Source organism: Pipistrellus kuhlii, unplaced genomic scaffold (genome assembly GCF_014108245.1).
Source record: "Pipistrellus kuhlii isolate mPipKuh1 unplaced genomic scaffold, mPipKuh1.p scaffold_m20_p_11, whole genome shotgun sequence".
Taxonomy (NCBI): Eukaryota; Metazoa; Chordata; class Mammalia; order Chiroptera; family Vespertilionidae; genus Pipistrellus; species Pipistrellus kuhlii.
Window position 1 is genome coordinate 5,505,174 of NW_023425416.1, and position 13,353 is coordinate 5,518,526.

Sequence of the window (13,353 nt, forward strand, 5' to 3'; positions counted from 1 at the left end):
CTTTTTTCAATAAAGGTACACGCTTTCATTGCTTTAACAAATAGACTTTTCACAACATAGTCGAGGTTTCTAAACTCATTGATATGAGAAGACAAGGACAGAGGTTGGGGCAGCCCTATCCACTGGCTCAGAGTGCTGTCCTGTCTGGTAACACCTCTCTGGTGTCAGTAGGATGTGCCTATAACATTTGGTGCCGTGACTCGGATCAGAGGGTGTGATTGGGATCAGAGGTGGGTTACTCCCAGTGAACGTGGGGCTGCACAGCTGTCCTTGATTCCCTCCGATGGATCTCAAGTTGTCCTTTGGATTTCTTTTTGTTTTGCCACTGGGGGTTAGGGGGTTGCAGCATAATAAAAATTTGCAAAATATACAAGGCCTGTGCCCAGGGGCAGAAAATTGAAAATAAAATTGCATGAGTGCTTGGGTCCTTGCCCAAGCTCCGAAGATCAAACAGGCAAATTGTTCCCTTTGGTTCACGACTCTTAAAAGGTGCCACAGGTATAAGGGCCTTGCAGAGGTGTCTGGGATTGAACCCTAAAATGTACAGGTGTAGGAAATGGACCTCTGTGATCCATCTCCAGCAGGTCAGCTTTTGATGGAATTTGCTGAATTATCCCCAGGGCAAACAGATGTAGGGAGGAGAGAAGAGGAACAAAAACCTGTGCACAGGGGCATCTTGCCTCAGCTAGACGGGAAAGATGGAGGCAGCTAGAAAGGCCTCAGCCCATTTTTTTTTTTTTTTTAATGGCCCAGTGGGAGACAGCAATGTATGAGGAAACAGGTGACCCCATAGTCCTCAGCCAATGAGGAACCGAAGGAGGAACTAAATAAATAGCCTGTGCTCGCTACCCCATATATACCTGTAAAATGGAATGGAAGCTCACTCTGGAGAGTGTATTAAAAGTCTCATTTTTGCCATATTTATGTCTCAGAGTCCATCATTTGAATTTGGACAGGTGAGCGATTTCTCACAATTTGAGGGCTGTCTGGCATCTCTGTGCAGGGAAGAGGGAGGAGCTGGTTTAAGAGGAGGTACATCCTACCCGATTTTGGGTGGCTCCTCTGCTTGAACTCCATCTCTTTGCAGACACCATAAAATAGGCCCAAGAGTGTTTTTCATCAGAAAATGGCAAAAAAAAAAAAAAAAAAAAAAAAAAAAAAAAAAAAAAAAAGACATAATGGGGGTACACACACGCAGCAACCAGACAAACCTCATGCATGGGCCAAGGTGGGAAAAGACTTTAGTACTACCTTGGTGGCCGGGTGTCCTCCGAGGTGGGATATATGTGATGGACTGTGAATGAAAAGAGCCACATGCTAACCTGACAAGCTCAGGGGAGGCCTGTGTGGCAGTCTTGCAAACTCAGAGACCTAAAATAACCACAACAGATGGTTTGAAAATTAAATATCACTACAAACAGGTTATAGTGGGTAGTCAAGTCCTAGACCGATATTTCATCTGACAAAGATTTGCCTTCCAGCACCTGAGATAACATATCTGTGAGATGTCTGGGTAACTTGTAACTTCCTTTTTACCCTGGGCACAAGGAATAGCCTGGAGACATTCCCTCATTGTTATTGTTATCAAGTTAATTGTCGACTGTTAACTACATTAAAGTATCCTGTATCCATCTCTGTAAAAGAAGCTCATGTCCATCATTTAACCTTTTACCCTATCCCAGAGGTTTCCCAGCTTCGCTTTGTCCCACCTCCCTAATCTATCACCAATGAATTTCATGTAACTAACTAGTCCCTTCCCTTTGATTGCAATGTATAAATATAGATGTAACCCTGCATTCTCCAGAGCATTATCTCAATCCGTTGAGGTTCTGCTTCCCGGCAGATGGCTAAAATAAATTCACAAAAATTCTTTACAGGTTTCAGCGGAAACCGGTTTGGCTCAATGGATAGAGCATCGGCCTGTGGACTGAAAGGTCTCCGGATTGATTCCAATCAAGGGCATGTACCTTGGTTGCGGGCACATCTCCAGTAGGGGGTGTGCAAGAGGCAGCTGATCGGTGATTCTCTCTCATTGATGTTTCTAACTCTCTATCCCTCTCACTTCCTCTCTGTAAAAAATCAATAAAATATAAATTTAAAAAAAATTCTTTACAGGTTTCAATGGTTTCTTCCCATTAACATAAGATGACCAGACGTCCCGCTTTTGGTGGGACAGTCCCTATTTTTAACAATTTGTCCCGAGTCCCAAGGTGTTTTTTTAAAAAAGTCCCGAATTTTGGAAAGAATGCATGACAAGCTAGAGAACAGCGGGAGAATGGGAAGGAATATAAGGTTTCCCTTTAGCCATGTGGCTATTTAGCCAGGATATGAGTTTTATATTATTTTTGTTAATTTTATAATGTTAAACTTTAATAATACCAAATAATTGTTGAGAACTGATTATCGAGAACTGCTTATCAAAGTTTGCATTGTAATCAGTTGTTAGAATTTGACCACCATTGTTTGGATTTAATGAACAATGGCATTTTTTAGGATTGGAAATGACGGAAAACATTTTGTAACTGTCTCTCAGAACACATCGTACTGCGTGCTAGTAAGCTAGTTAAACAAGTGATGTCATTACAAATCAGCTATTCAGATAATTTAGATGAGTAATTTATTTATTTATTTCATAAATACATAAATTTTCTTAAACTTAGCAGACAGTATTCATATTATTTATATTTTATAGTGGCGGCAAAAAGTCTAGCTCTGGCCTTGAAAGTGACACGACTATACATAATTTTTATTATATTTGTAAATTGTACTTATGTTGAAATTTAAAATATATATATTACAACACTATTTTTGCATTCTATGAAATTTTTTGTTGTTCCATATAAACTAAATTTTTAATCAAGAACCCCCACCCCCACCCCCATCAATGGTGTCCCGCATTACCAATGTTAAAATCTGGTCACTACCGAAACCATTTTGGCTCAATGGATAGAGCGTCGGCTTGGGGATTGAAAGGTCCTGGGTTCGATTCCAGCCAAGGGCATGTATCTTGGTTGCGGGCATATCCCCAGTAGGGGGTGTGCAAAAGGCAGCTAATCGATGACTCTCTCATCTATGTTTCTAACTCTCTGTCTCTCTCCCTCCCTCTCTGTACAAAATCAATACAAAATATATATTAAAAAAAAATCTGGTCACCTTACCATAACAGGACATAAAGTGAGGGACACAGTTCTGATCTGCTGCTCTGTTTCTCCTGTGAGGAAAGTGCCAGAGAAGGACAAAGCAGATTTCAGTGCAAGAAATCTCCAGTATGCGGGATTGAGCACACAGAATAGTCAGTCACAAGGGACTTTCCGAGGATAGGAAACAAAAATCCTAGGGGTAGGGAACACATTCCCCAGGACAGGCCATTGGGGAGAATGATGTTCTGGGGAGGGGCAGTTCCAGAGCCAGGGACAGGAGACCTTGTTTTGCTTTGATGGTGTTTTAGGCAGAGCATTCTGTGGTGTCTGTGGCAGGACAGACAATGAGATTTTATCTGTGGGTTGTCCACGCCTGTAAATACTCTATATAAGAGTATTACTGTTGATGTTTTGTGTCTCTTTGTTATTCGGTTTAATTTTTTTAAATTAAATGGGGTACATCATGCTTTGGGGGCCCCCCGCCATTTGTGGCAAGACTGAACAAGTGGTAGATTATAGGAACAATCCAGCAGCAGCTGAGAAGTCTTAATCTTGGGGACTGTTCCTGCTTTTCCTCTCAAGGCATCAGCTGTCGGAAACTCTTAGCTAGTGAGAGTTTTTGTCTGGGTGTCTGTAATGTGATTGGGCTTTCTATCTTTTGGGCACTTAGCTGGTTTATGCACACAGGGAATTCTTTGTCTCTGCTCTGCTGGGTTAGTGTAAGATAAGATCCTAGTGTGACTAGACAATCAATGGGTTCATGCTGCCTGCCACTACTTGAGCTAGAGTGGAGACAGGGTCGAATCATGTCTGAATTTCAAGGTTGATTCCCAGGTCCCAGGGGAGTACAACTCCCAGCCAGGTCAGTATGTCCTTTCCTTGACCAACACAGGGTGGTCATGTTTGGCATTGGCTCCTTAATATTTCTTGTAACCATAGCTGGTCCCCAATATTCTAGTTTTGCTCCTAACACTGGGAGGAGCAGATCTGCAGAAATGCCCTCCAGAAAGCTGCAGAAATAGCAGAGGTGGTGGTGGTGAAATATAGTGGCAACCATACTTTGGTAAAAACTGCTGTTTGAATTTTAACCCTGCTAAGTCTGGCTCCTGCCTGATTAAACACGGAATACTTACCTCAGCTTCCAGGTGGAGACCTGGAGGCTAAGGCAATTTTCCCTTGCCTGGGACCAGGACCACAGGAGATTGATTCCTACTGACTCAGTAGCTTCAGGGATAGAAACTGTAGATAACCTTTAGAGACTAACCGCTGAGCTCTGCTTCTGTGTTATCGGCTATAGCAAGATAGGGCCACATTCCAAAGTCCTTTAGAACATATTCTTTAGGATTTAGAATTTAGAACAAAGGAAAATTCCTGTGGTTTGAACCTTTAAAAGGGACTGCCTACCCCTGAAACTGTGCAGTCGTGTGGAGACCACCTATGTGTGGTGCTCTGGCGGCTGTCCTGGCCAGATATTTCAATAAATCCTTGCCTGTTTTGTTTAATTAATCATCAGCCTCCGGTGGTCTTATTTTGAACCCAGGATTTGACCCCACAACAGTGGGAATGGGGGTGGTAGTTAGGGGTACATGTGTTTTTATAAAGAAAAATAGAATAAAATAGTACTTTCACATTAAAGCCACTAAAGACCAGTGAGTTATCCCTGTTACAAAATTGACAGGAAAATGCCTTGGGTAACAGTAATAATTAGCTTTAAAATCTCAAAATTGTTATAAATATAACAAAAAATAAAGACTACAGGATAAACCTTTTCCAGTAATAGTTATATATGCCTAAATATAGTTTTCCAAAGTCATTAGTAACTTAAATCTTTGCATTTTCTGGGTTAAATAGTACAAATTATTAAATATGTAGGTATTTTTGAAGTAACAGGTTACTGAAATATTAATTATTCTGTTTGTCTACTTTGGAATTTTTTTATTACAGAGAATCTAGAGGATAGATTTGAATCTACCAATGAATATGTCTTGTATTTTATTCAAAATATATCTCTTAAAAATGTGAATGTATTGCTAATCTGAGAAGTGCTAAGTACTTAACTTGCCACCTAAAATGTAAGGATTCTGAGTTAAAAATTCTAACTAATTGGAAAGAAATGATATGATTTTGGTAATATAATAGGTATAGAGATGCATTTTTGAAAGGAAGAAAATTAAGTTGTTTTAAAGCTAAATGAATAAGAATATTTGTGAAAATTATCGAAGGATTGTGAAATCTTAAAAGGAAATTATAGGAAATCTGAATAATTTACTTAGATAAGTGAATCTAAAATAAGCTAATATATACCAAGTGGCCAGATTATTATGATTTCTGAGAACATAATAATCTAGCCACTAAATATATATTTTAGAGGCCCGGTGCATAACCTATGCTCCAGCCGGCTCCTGCTAAGAACATCAGCATTGGGGGGACGGAGCCAAGGATAACCCTTGAAGTGGCAGGAAGGCCCGTTAACTTTCTTTTAGACACGGGAGCCGCCTTCTCTGTGCTAACCTCCTACTGAGGATCTCTCTCTGTCAGCAGCATTATACCAGGGGCAGATGGAAAACCCAAAACAACGTACTTTACACCACCGTTAAATTGCCTGTAAAGAGCAACTACTTTTGTAACCTAATTCCTAGTTATGACAGAATGCACACCCAACCTTCCAACCCCCAATTGTAAGGAAGAGATATTCTAAGCAAAGTCAAAACCTTAATGACTTTTTCAACAGAAACTGAGAGTTCCTTTCCAACTATAACTTTACTTATTAAAAAAAAGGGGGGGGGGGTTTTAACTTGTGGAGAGCGGCTACAGCGTTTGGACAGGATCAAGCCTTGGACTGACAAGAGGGCATGGTCCTCTTGTGGCAAAGCCACATGCAAGTCCCAGCTTGGAGGGCAAAGCCCTCCCAGCACAATTATAGCCAAAGGCTGTGGTTGTATGTAAGCTTGACCTTATAGTCTGACCTTTTTAGTCCTAAGTAGCTGAGGGATATGGGCTGTGGGAGGTACAGCAAGTGCTGCCCCCCCCCCCCCCCAAAAAAAAAAAGCTTGATAGAATTCAGAGAACTGCAATACCAGGAAAGAAGCAGATTTGAAACTCGCAAGAACATTGTAAATATCTTGACCACTCCCTTGTTTTGCTTTGTGTGATCTGTCTATAAAACAAAGATTGGGCTTACAGGTGGGGTCACTGTGTCCTCATCCAGGTGCAGTTTCACCTGGCCCCAACTATATTCTCTTATCTGTTTTCTTTAATCCTTTACTGCCCCTCCTCAGGTTCATCACTGGCTATGCTGGATGTGGTTCAGTAACTAAAATAAATATAAATGTAAACCAGGAACTTAACCCCCAGGTCTGGCCACAGGAACTCCAGGATAAGCCCATCGTGCAAAATCCAGCTATGATCAAGTTAAAAGACTCACATACATTTCCAAACATTTCCAAGCAATCTCTCTATATAAAAGCTGGCTGTTGCAACTGAAACAACCAAACAGACCGAATGGGGTGACCAAGTCAGCAGGGGGTTAATGAGGGATGTCCAAATGACTGAGCAGTGAACTGTGTGTGGCAATCAGGCTGGCAGGGGGATGACCAAACAACTGAGCAGCGGGCTGCGTGGAGCATACTGGGATCAGGCCTAAACCAGCAGTTGGAGATCCCTCTAGGGGTTCCTGATTGGAGCGGGTTCATGCTGGGTTGAGGGGACAATCCCCCCCATGCACGAATTTTGTGCACCAGGCCTCTAGTATCCTATAAATCTAGAAGCAAGGGAAGGTTATTACAACCTTCTTGGTCATGGGCTGCTGTTTCCTTGTATTTCCCCCTGTAACACCCTATTATACCCATAAAAAAAAAAAAAAAGGACAAAACATACAAATTAGTCCACGATTTCCAAGCTATTATCAATAAGGCTGTAATTTCTATACATCCTGTTGTACCAAATCCATATATAATTTTAGGGGAAATTCCCTCTCAAACTCAATGGTTTTCGTACTAGATTTGAAAGGTGCTTTCTTTTGTATCCCATTAGACCCACACTGTCCATTTTTGTTTACCTGTGAATGGGTCTACTCCCAGGGGCACTTTCCTCTCTGTCCCCCAAACTTCCTGCGTCTCACAAAGGCAGAGCAGCCTGCTTTCTCAGCTCAGGACCCCCCTAAAGTCCTCACCCTCACTCCAGAGAAGTTGCCAGTTTAACCCATTCTTTGCTATAAGACTGCTGTCACTTGTTTACAGAACTGCAGGCTCTAGCTTAACAGTCTTACCACCATAGGAGTAAATCTAAGCATGTTACCTCTAAGAAAAGTAATAAATAGGAAGCCTATGAAAGAAATTGCTCAGGTCTGGGAAGGGCCCAACATTTTGGAGATGCATTTTATCCAACAGCCAGCCTCAGGCACTGGGAAAAAGTTACCAAAATCTAGCCTTCGGATCCCAGACCCACAATGAGCAATTGGTAGAAATAACTTTCAGTGTTTTTAACAAGATGGGACAGGAAAAAAAGCCATCCCATAAAAACAAACCACTCAGCTTTAAGCCATATGTCACTCAGGGGCACCCAACTCCTGGAATGCAAGGAGCATAAGGGGCCAGTGTTTCCTCTGGGAACAAGAGGGATGGTGAGAAAAGGAAAGCCCTGGGAAGGGGCTTCCTCAAGGGCCACACGCACTCTGTCAAAAGTGTGGCCACGGGAAGAGGAACTGTTCCCCGCGGCGGCTGCAGGGTCCCCAGACCAGAACCTACCCACATGACGGCCTTGAACTGACGGGAACCAGCACTCCAGTCAGTCCCACTAGGAGCATCACCTAGAAAGGGATGGAGTCAAGGGCTTCCTTGATAGGACAGGCAAGCCCATTGCAAGGGACCACTTGCTCTACTCTGACTCACTCACCAGGGCCTCTATTTCCCCCCACACCTGCTTAATCACGGGTGGAATGCACATCCTCAAGGCCACCATTTCACTCTCCTGGTGATAGATAGGAGCCTTGGGAATCTATGTTAGCCAGGCCTTTCTTACAGATCCAAGGTGCCCCATTCCTGTATTAGGGAGGACACCTGCCTAGTCTAAATGGGAGTGTAGGGCACGCCTCCTCCTCCCCTTGTAAAAAGAAAGAAAAAAAGACTTTAAACTAAAGCCTCTAAAATGCCCAAGCCAAATATTAAAAAACAAACAAACAAAAACCACCCAAAGAACTAAAAGGGACTATAAAAGTCAGACACACTCAGACACACACACACACACACACACACACACACACACTCCATGTAAGTCACAAAAGATCTATACAAATTTTAAAAGAAATAAATAAAAAGACAAAAAAAAACCTTTAATTTTTTTTCTTTTTCAAAACCCAAAAGTTATTATGCCACAAAAGCCCCAGGTATTATGGCTCTTTATAGAAACACAAAACAAAACTTAATTGGTTTTTCTGAGGACTCTCACAAATTCACACAGGAGTTTTAGTCACTTGACACTGACTTATAGCTTAGAGTAATTTACAAATGGGCTCTCCTCCACTACTATTTATAAATAAAAAAAATCAACACATAATAAAAATTATAAAGACTTATATTAATAAATTAACTTGTCCTCATAGTCGATACCACATGTTCAGACCAGGGGAAAATACAATCCCAAGTCAAAAGCCTTATTAAATATATCAAGCTAAAACAAATAAGGACAAGAAAGAAAGAAAGAAAGAAAGAAAGAAAGAAAGAAAGAAAGAAAGAAAGAGAGAGAAAGAAAGAGAGAGAGAGAGAAAGGGAGAAAGAAAGGGCAGATCAGTACAGCTAAGAAAAAAAGACTCTAGCCAAACTGTCAAAAACCTTAAAGTCCTAAGTGTCTATGTTACCCATAGGTCTTATGAAAATAAAAACTAATCCTAAGGAAAAAATTATAAGATTACTTCTCTCAAATTAAACCTATTTCTTACAAGTCCTCATAGGAACCTCAACCTGAGACCTACCCCTGTGAAAGCATCAAGGACCTCAAGCTCCTTTTCAAGAAACAAAAACCGATTACAAATAAATAATCGAATGATTTAACCAACCTCTTATCGCACGAACTCATTTCCTTCCAACCTAACCCCTTCCTGCTTTCACTGCACTGCTGTTCATACTCCGGGGCACTTTGAGTTCCTGTGTTAGATAGAAAGCCAGTCATTTCACTTACTACGCTTCCTGGTTTTCTCCAGGTTTATAAATTCCCAACTTTTTTTTTCTTCAGATCCTGGTTTCAAACCTTGTAATCTTGTTCCCCACCACCACCCACTCCCACATCTTTCTCAATCCGTAGAAGCCCAATTCAGTATTTTGTAGTCTTTGTCAGATATTCCCCGTTTGAGAAAGGAGCCACTCCATGATAACCAATTTGAAAAGCAGTTTTGTTTTTTTTAATTTATAAAACTGTACTTATGGTAAAATATTCAAGCACATCAGGAGAGTATAAAATAAAAAGAGGCGCTGTTCCTTAACCACCTATCAATCGCGAGCCACAGAAGTGACTATTGCTAATAGCCTGGTTCGTAACATTTATGATATTTTCCTATTAACATATAAATGTACATACAGCGGTCCCCCCTTATCCATCATTCCACTCTCCACTGTTTCACTTATCAACTACGGTCTGAAAATATTTACTGGAAAATTCCAAAAATATACAATTCACAAAGTTTAAATTGCAGACCATTCTGAGGACTGTGATGATGGCTTATCCACTACACATAAACCATCCCTTTGTCGGCGTCTGCACGCTGTGGCCTCTCGCTGTCCCTGAGCCATCATTAGTGGCTGTCCTGGTGCTGAGGTCCACTATCACGGTGTCACAGTGCTTGTGCTCAGGTCACCCCCATTTTACTTCACAATGGCCCCCAGTCACAAGTCTGATGCAGGCCATGTGGATATGCCCCAGAGGAGCGGGACTAGCTCCTGTCCAGTGTTTCCCAAACTTTTGACACAAATTATATGTGTACCCCTTCTATAATTTTTTGTAACGCTGAGTACCCCTTGTGCTTATGAGAATGTAGAATTAGGCTCAGCTAAGCACGGTGCAGTGCATGTCCCCACCAAACTGCGGTGCAACGAGTACCCCCACCAAACTCTTCCCGTACCCCTGGGGGTACGCGTACCACACTTTGGGAAACACTGAAAGGTGTGATTAGTGAGGAAAGGGAAAAGCCGAGTGCTGAGGTTGCTGAGCTCTGAGGTAAAATGGATCTTCTATCTGGGAAATTGTGAAGAGGGAAAAAGAAATTTGTGCAAATTTTGTCTTTGCACTGCCAACTGCAAATGTTCTGGCCTCTGTGCATACGTGCTTAGTTCAGATGGAAGAGGCATTACATTAGTAGGTGGAAGCAAACAGACCACATCAACGTAACCTTTATAACTAGCATCTTGTTAGAGTTGTTCCACTCTACTGTTAGTTACTGCTGCTATGTCTTATGGTGCCTGATTTACAATTTAAACCTTAGCCAGGGACGAATGCATGTACAGGCGAGAATATAGTATATATAAGGATGCAGGACTATCTGCAATTTCAAGCATCCAGCCTATGGAGTAAGAGGGGGCTACTGTATATAATTTGGGGCTTTGTCTTCATACAAAAAGAATGGGCCTTTAAGTACAGTCTGTTTTATGAACTGCACCTTTATCATATTTTGTGGATGATTTTCCATGTCACAGTATGCCTATGCATGAATATGTTCACACACACACATGTATACTGCACATACCAAGTGTGTTCTTCTGTCGCCTTGTCTCCGCTCTCCCAGATGACTGCAGAGGCTCCCTTGCTGCTCCACTTCCTCTCCCGTGGCCCATCCACCGACAGTTCGGCTCCCAGCAGCCAGAGCAATTCTTCAAAAATACCAAGCGAAAGGCCAGAGTCCTCCCAGGAAACTAGAAGGCCCCACGGGTCCCACCTCACTTGCCTCTGAGCCTTCCTCGCCAGCTCTGCTCCAGCCGCAGGCCGCTTGCTCCCAGCCTGCCCTGGGGCCTGTGCTTTAGCCAATCATCGTGCCTGGAAAGCTCTCTCCCCAAATATTCCCGTCTGACATCCTTGCTTCCTTAAAATCTTTGCTCACATCTGACTCTTCCAAGGTGGCCCACCCTGACTGACCACCTTCAAATTCATACTGGATTTCCCTTCTTTGTTCTGCACATTCCCCCTCCACAGCACGTGGCACCTCCTCCACGCTGGATAATGGACTTGCTTACGGCCTTTATTTGCTATCACCTGGCTCCCTCTAGAACCCGGACTGGCTTAAAGGCATGCACCTGTGCAGTCACGGGAGGCGACGCTCAGAAGGGCCGGGCTTGGCTTAACTCTCTGCTATCCCCCATCTTGAAATTTTAGTAATTTTTGAACGAGAAGCACCACCTGGCCTATTTGCACAGACTATGAAGCTTCACAAAGGTGAGGATCGGTGTCCTGAACTCTGGTGAATTCCAAGTTCCTGGAACAAGATTACATGCATAGCAGGAGCTCAGTAAATAGAAGCATTGCCTTCTCCCAGCAGCTCACAGTCTGAAATGGGCCATCACTTATTAGCCAGCTTTTTGTGATTTACAGAAACCTTACCTATAAAACTTGGTGCCCTTGAGTGGTTTGGTTTAAATGCTTTTGAAGGGATGTATTATGACTCCTAGTTCTTATTTATTTCTGGTGACACTGCTATTATGGAGGTTTCACGTGCTTTCATTGGAAACAGCTGTTTTTAGCAACGTCCTTGCAGGCTTCAGTTCTGTGTCTCATGGGATGAGAGTTACTAGCACAGCAAAGCTGCTAAACTCACATGAGAGCACTAGAACCACCTGAGGGCTTCAAAATGTGGGTGCTTAGGCCCAGTCTTCCAGACATCAGTGTGGGTGTAGCCTGGGTTTCTAAAGGTCACAGGTGATTGTGATAGTCAGCCACTACATTCATCATCTGCTTGAACCTCATAGGCTGGGATTGGATGAGTCTGCTTTGCTCCTCTCTCTCTTTATATTGTCTACTGTGGACTTGCTTTAGTAGCAGCCCCAAGGAAAGATGGTTAGAAATTATTTTTCCAAAGTAAACAGTCTTCTGGATTCAAGAAGTTCAAAACCAAATATAAACATAATAGGCAGATATGTGTCAATTGTGAATTCTGTTACATTATTCCTGTCTCCACTAAACTTATTCATTAATAAGGATAATTGTGAGGCTTCTACATTCCCAGCAAGAGATCAAAGATTTAGCCAGAGTACTTCTGTAGTAGGCAGTTAGGCACAGGCAGAGCAGGAATGATGAGCCAGGTGCAGAGGATTACCTGGGCAGATCCCTGGTGCCTAGCAAGGGGCAAGACTACAAGCCCTTGCACCTCCACTCCCTTAACCCCTAGAGATGGCTTTTAGGCCTCAGCTGTGTTACAACTCCACAGGGAAGCAACAAAATCAGATGGAGGCGGAGAATCCAAGATGGCTGCACAGGTAAACACCTAGCTGCAGCCACACACAACAATTTCAATAAAATACAACTAAAATATAAAATGGACATTACCCAGAATTACAGGAAAGTCAACTGACTGGAAATTCTACAATGAGAAGCAAGGAAAAAACCAGAAGAAAGAGCGGAGGAGCTGTAAAAGCCTAAGGTACAGAGACACGCGGCACACGGAGAGGCAGTCCCAGAGGCATACACATTGTGTGCAGAGGGCGGACTGTTGACTCTGCTGCCAGATTGCCCTGGCGGGAAGGAGACAAAGTCTGGACTGTGCTGGGCCCCAGTTCCGACTCCTCTGAACCCCAGTTCTAGGCCAGACCCCGGGGACCCAGGCTCAAACAGAGGGAGCTGGGCTGTAAGGCAGAACCCCGGGGGAGCGGCGAAAGGAGGTCCCGGAGGCTCGCACATTGCGCGCAGAGAAGGGACAGTTGGCTGTGCCTCGGCATTGCCCTGGCAGAAAGGAGACAGGGGCTTCAGACTGCTCTGAATGCCACCTCCTACCCCACTTCCAACTGAACTGAACCCCAGTTCCAGGCTCATTGGGGGAGAGCCTACACTGTTTGGTAGCAGGCGAAAATTGAGGACACCTTTCTCTCAGAGGTGCTTGCAGTGAGTACTGAAAGCCCCTGGGGATTACTGAGTCTCAGGAACCGCATGTGGTGGACGGAAGCCAAGCCTGTAGGCTCCACCCTGAAACTCCACCCCATCAGGGAAGCAGCAAAAGTGCCAAGACAACGAAATAGATCAC